Here is a 7,412-nt window from a genome sequence, read left to right as displayed (position 1 = left end):
CAGTCGGGCGTCTTAGCGACACCACATAAAGGGCTTTAAAAGAAATGCCACAGTCGGGCGTTTTAGCGACACCACATAAAGGGCTTTAAAAGAAATGCCACAGTCGGGTGTCTTAGCGACACCACATAAAGGGCTTTAAAAGAAATGCCACAGTCAGGCGTCTTAGCGACACCACATAAAGGGCTTTAAAAGAAATGCCACAGTCGGACGTCTGAGCGACATCACAGAAAGGGCTTTAAAAGAAACAATCATAGTGAATATCCCGAGGTAAAACCATCCCAGGGATATTCGATAATACCAAAAATATCACGGGTTAGTTCACAACGAAAATAATAATCATAATCATCATAAATCACAAGTAGCATTTCTAGTTCTGGTTTAACAGTTTCACCTCCGAAGACCGACACTACGACCGACACTTGACCCATCCCAGACTGTAGTCCTTAACCATGGACACAGCTATTCGAATAGGTTTAATCTCTGCAGAGGGTGTACTCTTTACCCACAAGTGACGGATTCCTTTAGTCCATCAAGACTAATTCTGTCCGCGGCCTTTTAGTTGGAAACACACCTAACTTGCACACACCAGCTTAACTCACATGTGTCTGGAATCACCCACGACACCTGTCAAACAAAACTCTAAGTGGGGAGGCTACAACCTCGACGTAACATGGGATCACAAAAATTTATACCGCACGCAAACTAGGGAGCTACCCCCTTCGGCTACAACCGAAACACCCATGCTCCCGGACCCGGTGGCATGACTACCGGATGACTCCAGTATCTTCCACCAAGGTCTCTCTGTACGGTGTGTGCTAGGAAAGGGGTTGACAACTTACTGAACCGTACCCTACTTGTTGTAGAGACGAGTGGTAGTACGAAGCAAGTATGGGGGTTACTAGCACAAGACTCGATCTACGGTCGACTCAGGAGGTTGTAATATTCTCTGCAAGATTAGTATAACAATGCATATACTTCAACCAACAGATAGAAACACCACGCGACATACCCCCTCATGCCATACCGGACACGACCGTCTCGACGGAGGACTAGGAACAAGACTGTGTCTACCCAAGACAGAGGCCTTCTCGGCTTTCCTCCCGGTATGCATGAAAGGCATATGACGGTGATTTCCATCACAACCATATCAACTCCATTTGCATGAAATTCATTAATATGCACTCATGAGTAGGATCACATCCTCACATAAAATGACGTATGCTCGTGTCGGGGTGGTGTTGTCACCGAGTCAAACAACACACACAAAAATTACACCAGGGTTCAGAATGCTTGCCTTAAGGTCATGGAAAGGCAGGGTGCATTCCAAAACATCTTGAAATCTTCAAACATCCTATTTAAAAGAATATATATGAATTAACACACAAAATCAAAACAGCACAAAAAGTTGTTTTGAAATTTTTTCAAATAAATCTTAAAATAAACTAGACAATATTTGAGAGAGGTAGGAAAAAGAATTAATTTATTCGGAGCTGTATTTAAAAAGATATAGTCGGTCAAAGTTTGGTAAAAATCTGTTATATAAAATAAAACAGAAAAGAAAACGTTTCGAATATATACGTACACGTCGAAGGCGTAATTTGGAATGCGCTTCCACTTAACCCACGTGGACTGGGACGGGGTCACTGACAGTGGGTCCAGGGGGCCCACTGGTCAGGTTTGACCAGTCCATCCCTCCCTCCTCTTCCTTCGCCCGAACGGAGGCGGGGCGACGGCGATCAACGCCGGCGGATGGCTGCTCCCCGCGGGCTCCAGAGAGTCGAGATGGATCCACAAGACCGGGGCGGTCCTCCCGGTGGTCGTTGGGTCGGCGGGGGTGGAGGGAGTCGCCGACGGTGAGCTTCGCGGCGGAGGAGGCCTCAGAAGCAAAGTGGTTTTGGGGCTGTGGTGGTTCCCGATCAAAATCGAGTAGGGGGAAAGGTTCACGGGAGGAAAAGAGGGCTTCTGGTGGAGAGAGTGGAGAGGGGGAGGCCCTGGTGGTGCCGGAGTGGCTGGGGCAGTGGCGGCGGCAGGAGTTGCCGGAGACGGGGAAGAGAACCTTCCCGGGTCGATTGCGAGCTAGTGAAGCGCCATTGGGGTGGCCTGAGGTTGCCTGTGTGCGGGAACGGGCTCGGGGCTTCCTTAAATAGGCGAGTCAGGCGGTTCAGTGGCGGCCGCGGATAAGGTCGCCAGCGACCATCTTCTGTAGCTGCAGGGTATCGTGGCGAGGCTGGGAATGGTGGCAGGAGCTAGCGGACGAGCGGCTACTGCTCCAAAGGAGAGCTAGCGAGCAGAGGTGGCTTGGGCGGCGCTGGCCAGCGCAGGAGCTGTCGGGCGGCAGTGGCAGCTAGCTGCTGGCTTGCCGGAGACGTGGCGAGAGCTGCGGGGCTTGGGGGTGCAGCAGGGGACACGGCGTGCTGGCTGCGGTCGGTCATGGACTGGAGTGAGTGCGGGGCGTGACGCGGCGGCTCGGGCGCACGTGCGTGCCAAACGCACGCTCTGGGCGCGCCCAGAGCACGCATGGGACGTGCTCGACGAAATGCTATGGCAGGCTAGGGGGTTCCAAACCACAAGAGGGTTAGCAGAGTGGGGTTATAGGCTAGGGCAAAACCATGGGACATGCTGGATAGGTCAGGGGCTCAAGTTCACAATGTAAACTTGAAATCATGCCAAATCTGGCTATGCACTCAGGGTGTTCGACAAAATGCCAAAGGCACCTAGGCAGTTCTTGGAGTGGCCAAATCTCCTAGAGTGGGGTCTCTATGGATGTATGAGAGGGTGGTGAAGTTAGTTTGCAAAAAGGAGAAACTTGCTAGTGCAAGTTTTGCAAAACTACAATTCTGGACAGGGAGTAAATGGCATCATTTCATGGACCAAAAGTGTTCCAAAAAGTGCATGCTCCTGGACTTAGGGGTTTTGCAGGGTTGACTACAAGCATGAGAAAGCACAAGGTCACTTGAGCAAGAATGAATGGGGTTGCAGTAGAAAACACAAGTCTGGTCCAGAATGAAAAAGAGGTTGATTCACTCAATTTTTCCAAAGAACAACACTATGCTTTTGCATAAAGTTGGATGGCATGCTACCACTGACATCCCATAATTTTGGTGGAGGCTCTAGGGAAATATTTAATTAGGCTATAGTGCAAAAGTGCCCACTGGACCAGATTTGAAAATCAGGTGAAAAACTCAAAATATGCAATGAAATAAATATATTATTGCACAAGAGTGATTTAGAGACATCACATGACATCTCCAAATTTTGGTTGGAAAATTAGTTAAATTTATCAACTGGTTGTAGTTCAAAAAGAGTTCCAAAACTTAAAACAGGTCATTTTAATGAATAAAGCTCAGGGTGAAATAATTTATTAAATAAATCTACTAATTAAGGAATTGTTTTAATGAGATGGCATAGAAGTTCAAAATGTTTGGAAGGATCCACTTGGGTAGATACTCATTAATATTAAAAGAAAGGTTCTGAAATCAATAGAAATATTCTTGTAGGCAAAAAATTTAAACTCTTGGCAAAAATTTAATAACTAAAACCTGGTTAAATTTTTGGGGTGTTGGATATCTTGGGACCATTCCCTCGAGCGCCTGGGGGCTACTGCTACCTCTACGTCGCCATCGACAAGTTCACCAAGTGGGCGGAGGTAGAAGCTTCGCACCATCCTGGCCGGCTAAGCCGTCAAGTTCATCAAGGGCCTCGTGAGCCGGTTTGGGGTTCCTAATCGCATCATCACCGACAATGGCTCGCAGTTCACCAGCAACCTTTTCAAACATATTGTGCTAACCTTAGAATGCAGATATGCTACCCTTCAGTGGCACATCCTAGGAGCAACGGCCAGGCCGAGCGTGCCAATGCAGAGGTCCTGAGAGGCCTCAAGGCAAGGATCTTCAAGAAGAAGCTCGAGGCCTGCGGTACGGGCTGGCTCGATGAGCTCCAGTCCATGCTATGGTCCATCCGCACCACCGCAACCAAGCCAACGGGTGAGACCCCGTTCTTCCTCGTCTTTGGAGCTGAAGCGGTTCTCCCACACGAGGTCAAGCTTTGCTCCACGCGGGTCTTGGCGTTTGACGAGGCACGCTAGGACGCCACACAGGGGATGGATCTTGTGCCAGGGAGGAATGCCGCCGTCAAGCCTCGCTCCGAGCGGCAAGGTACCAGCAGGCGCTGCGGCGGTACCACTTCCACAGCATCCGCCCCAGGACGCTCAAGGTGGGTGATCTCGTCCTGAGGTGGGTGCTCTTCAAGGAAGGGCTGCACAAGCTCTCACCCATGTGGGAGGGCCCATTTAGGATTACCCGTGTCTCCAGACCTGGCACCACACGCCTGGAGACACAGGACATGATCCCCATCCAAAATGCCTGGAACATCCAACACCTCCGGAAGTTCTACCCATGAAGCAAGGCTCATGCCTGTGAAGGTCTCCACTCGTGACACTCTCACGTAATAATGAGTGGGGCTGTACACACCCCGGAGTCTCCTGAGAGTCGCCCGTGGGCCTCACGAGGGCTCCCTCCCATGTCCTAGTGGTAGCACTTAGCTATGCGCTGGTGAGAAGACTAGATTAGGTGTCGGACGCGGCTGTCCTTTTGCTTGCTTTCTGTAGTTGGTTCGCAGTTTCTTAATGGAATTTGGAGTTTTTGCGTTTTGATTCGCCGAAGTTGGGTTTTCTCTCCTCTCGCTTCGCTCGTTCTCAGTCTTGGCCAGGGAAGAGCGGAAGTTGCCTGTCGCTCTTCCTCACACGTCCCGCACATGGGGGCTAGGCAGGCGTGCGCGCTTGGGTTCACCCGCACGCAAGCATGCCTCGCCGAAGCCCCGTTGCCCCATTGCTTCGGCCCTCTTAATCCTCGCAAGACGCCCTCGATTGAGCTCGTGGGCATGCACCCCCTTTTTGTCCGTGCCCCCCGGGCAGCGTGACGCGGTGCACTGAGCCACAGCTAAACCCATGACAGGGGGCTCACACAAGGAGGAATGAAATGCCTCGTCAAGATAACAACCCCGCAACAGCTCTACAGCGTCTTATGAGGCCAGCGGCTCCCGAGTCATCAGGAAGGAGGGCTCCGCTAGGCATCAAGAGCCGCGCCCTCGCGAGGTGGGAAGCTACCGCGTACGTATCAAGCTAAGTTACCCTATCAGTGCCCACTCGGAATCCAAATATCATGTCATAACATCAAGATAATAAGCATAGCATAACGGCATAACTGCCACAGTTCATTACTCACCCCAACAGGGCACTCTATTTTTTTTAAAATGTAGGAGAAAGGAAATGTTAAATAGAAGCGGTTCGCATGACCGCAACAGCTCCTGAAGCCAGGCTTGGCAGCCCCAGCTCAGTTTGGGCCCTCCTCCTACTTCACCGGGGCGCGGCGGCGAGACGACCCGTTTCCTTCCCTGATGCGAGCTCGGCGACACAGAGGTTGGTCGTAGCCGCTGTTGTGGTTCTAAGTCTGACAGTAGTGTAGGGGGGCGGTACTAAGGGAGAGGCAAGATCCTAGCTTTGGAGGAGTTGTATACGCAAGAGTTTTACGAGGTCAGGCCCTTCTTGGAGGAAGTAACAACCCTACGTCTCGGAGCCCGGAGGCGGTCGACTGGATTATATGCGTATGAGTTACAGGGGTGCGAACCCTTTACACTGAGTAGGGGGGTGGCTTATATAGAGTTCGCCAGACCCCTCCAGCCCTCAGTTATGCAGGGTTTAAAGTATATTAAGACCGGGGGTTAATGGTAACACCCACATAAAGTGCTATGAAGACCATAAAGGATACTTAATGACAGACCGTTACGTGCAAAGTGACTTTAGATCTCCTGGGCGTCGAGTGGTTGGCTTCATGGTCGAGTGGTTGGCTTCATGGTCGAGTGTCTTCGAGTCTGTCGAGTGGAACACTTCTGAGTCGATTGACAGGTGGTTTCTTCTAGAGATGTCCTTGGGTAGGGTAGTTTGGACAAGTCCATGACCCTACCCTAGGTACATAGCTTCATCATTAGCCCCCGAATGGATCGGGGTTTGAGTGGGGAAGGAGTTGAGAACTCTTCCAACCCATTTCTCGTGCTATGAGTATGTCTTGTCTTGGATCAATGAGCTTTGGGTGACGGTACCAACTTCTTTTACAGTCGCCTTGATCCAATCTTTGTATCTGTCGAGTGAAGTTTTCTCTAGGAGAGCTCCGAGTGACAGAGTGGAGGAGATCTTCCGCCTGACGAGTTGTTCTGCAACCCGCGGATTTCGCGGGATTCGAATTTTGGGAAGCGCGCAGGACGGGGCGAGGCCGTAGCAATCGGACGGGATAAGGCAGGGACGCCTCAATCTCCGCGCCACCTTTTTCGCCACATATCGCGCGCGCAACTGTTGCGGGATTTGACAGGATCGCCCGGGCCTACATGTCAGCCACTCGGAAGCAGCCTTATATAAGGCATCGGACGGGGGTTTTTGAACAGTGTATTCTCATTTCCTTCTCTCTTCTCCAGATTCATCCGCCACGCTCGCTTCCGCCCTAGCGTTGCTGCATCGTGCGTGCTTTGCCGGTGACGATGGTGAAGGAGAAGACGACGGCTTTGGAGCGGGCGAAGAAGGCGACGTCAAAGGCGAAGGGAAGGGCGACCAGTCGGGGTGGATCTTCATCAAGGACCGGCCTGCCGCGGGGCTGGATCTAGGGCGACTGGATCCACTCGATGATCCGTCAGAAAGATCTTGATGACCTAGCCAATGAAGGTCTGATCTCCCATGGATCAGCAAGGCTCCCGGGGAACAAGTCGGAGCCGCAGCCTCAGGAGGGTGAGTGTGTCCTCTTGGACACCCATGTTGACCGTGGATTTTCTTTGCCTCCTCATCCTTTCTTTCGGGGATTTCTGAACTTCTTTGGGGCACAACTCCACCATTTCACACCCAACTCTATTGTGTATCTTGCTGCTTTCATGTCGTTGTGTGAGAACTTCTTGGGTTGTCGGTCTCATTGGGGTCTTTTCAAGCACATTTTCACCTGTCGCTCACAGACGGTGAAAAAGGCCAATCCGAATGATGAGAAAACCCAAGTGATTCAGATGTGCGGGGGTCTTGGAGTTCAGATGAGGGGAAAAAGCGCCTTTCCGGCCATGGTCCTGAAGGAAATATGCCCTATAGGCAATAATAAAGTTATTATTTATTTCCTCATATCATGATAAATGTTTATTATTCATGCTAGAATTGTATTAACTGGAAACAATGATACACGTGTGAATACATAGACAAACATATAGTCACTAGTATGCCTCTACTTGACTAGCCCGTTTATCAAAGATGGTTATGTTTCCTAGCCATGGACAAAAGAGTTGTCATTTGATTAACGGGATCACATCATTAGGAGAATGATGTGATTGACATGACCCATTCCGTTAGCCTAGCACTTGATCGTTTAGTATGTTGCTATTGCTTTCTT

The sequence above is a fragment of the Triticum dicoccoides genome, chromosome 1B (assembly GCF_002162155.2).
Source record: "Triticum dicoccoides isolate Atlit2015 ecotype Zavitan chromosome 1B, WEW_v2.0, whole genome shotgun sequence".
NCBI classification, from domain to species: Eukaryota; Viridiplantae; Streptophyta; class Magnoliopsida; order Poales; family Poaceae; genus Triticum; species Triticum dicoccoides.
The sequence above is the reverse complement of the archived record's forward strand: the minus strand, read 5'-3'. Positions refer to the sequence as shown.